The 717-nt window shown below is 46.3% G+C and overlaps 1 non-coding gene across 1 annotated transcript; it reads right to left on the bottom strand.

Annotated features, from left to right (window-relative positions):
* Nucleotides 1–230: 230 nt before the first annotated feature.
* On the bottom strand, nt 231–302 carry trnae-uuc (transfer RNA glutamic acid (anticodon UUC)). Its single transcript has one exon. It is a non-coding gene; the product is annotated as a tRNA-Glu (tRNA).
* Nucleotides 303–717: the final 415 nt, after the last annotated feature.

Raw genomic sequence — 717 nt, 5'->3', positions numbered from 1 at the left:
GATGGAGAAAATCTGAAATAAGACTGATAATGCTGGAGACTCTCAGCACGTCAGCCAGCTTCGGTGGAATAAGTAACGGAGTTACACAATGTGTGTTGTCTTAACTCCCACGAGTCTGCACTGCGGCCACAGTTTAAAGATCAGAGTGCCGGCGCCGATTTCCATTCTGGCGAAATGGCAGCGCAGATGTCCGGATATTAACTTCGACTCTGCAAAACATTTAACCTGTTTTCCCTGACCTGGAATCGAACCCGGGCCGCAGCGGTGAAAGCGCCGAATCCTGACCACTAGACCATCAGGGAGACTGGTGAAGGAATTGCCGAGATTGTTTGATGAAAGCTGTCGAACCAAATCCTTCCCGAGCAATCGATCTGAAGAACAGGAGAGTTGTGCGTCTCGTAGGATTTTGCTGCCCTCTGGTGGAATGTCTGAGCGAGACTTTTGTCTTCAGTTCGGTGCAGAAATGGTTCCCAGTGCTTCAGATATTGGAAAGAAAATCAGATTCCCGAGGCATGGACGAAGTCGACGATTCAGTTTGAAATGACTAAGGTAAACTGAAGTTTTACGTCAGAATGCGAGCGCATCATATTCTGCAATTTATTTCGGAACATCCAGTCCCTGGACAGACAGCCCGAGTTTACTCTGACATGAAACATTATTGATGATAATATGATTTCCAAAGCTTACTTTTCTTCAGCATTCGACAGATCGGATAAA

This window comes from Pristis pectinata, chromosome 12, assembly GCF_009764475.1.
Source record: "Pristis pectinata isolate sPriPec2 chromosome 12, sPriPec2.1.pri, whole genome shotgun sequence".
NCBI classification, from domain to species: Eukaryota; Metazoa; Chordata; class Chondrichthyes; order Rhinopristiformes; family Pristidae; genus Pristis; species Pristis pectinata.
This window is presented reverse-complemented; position numbering and strand designations above follow the sequence as displayed.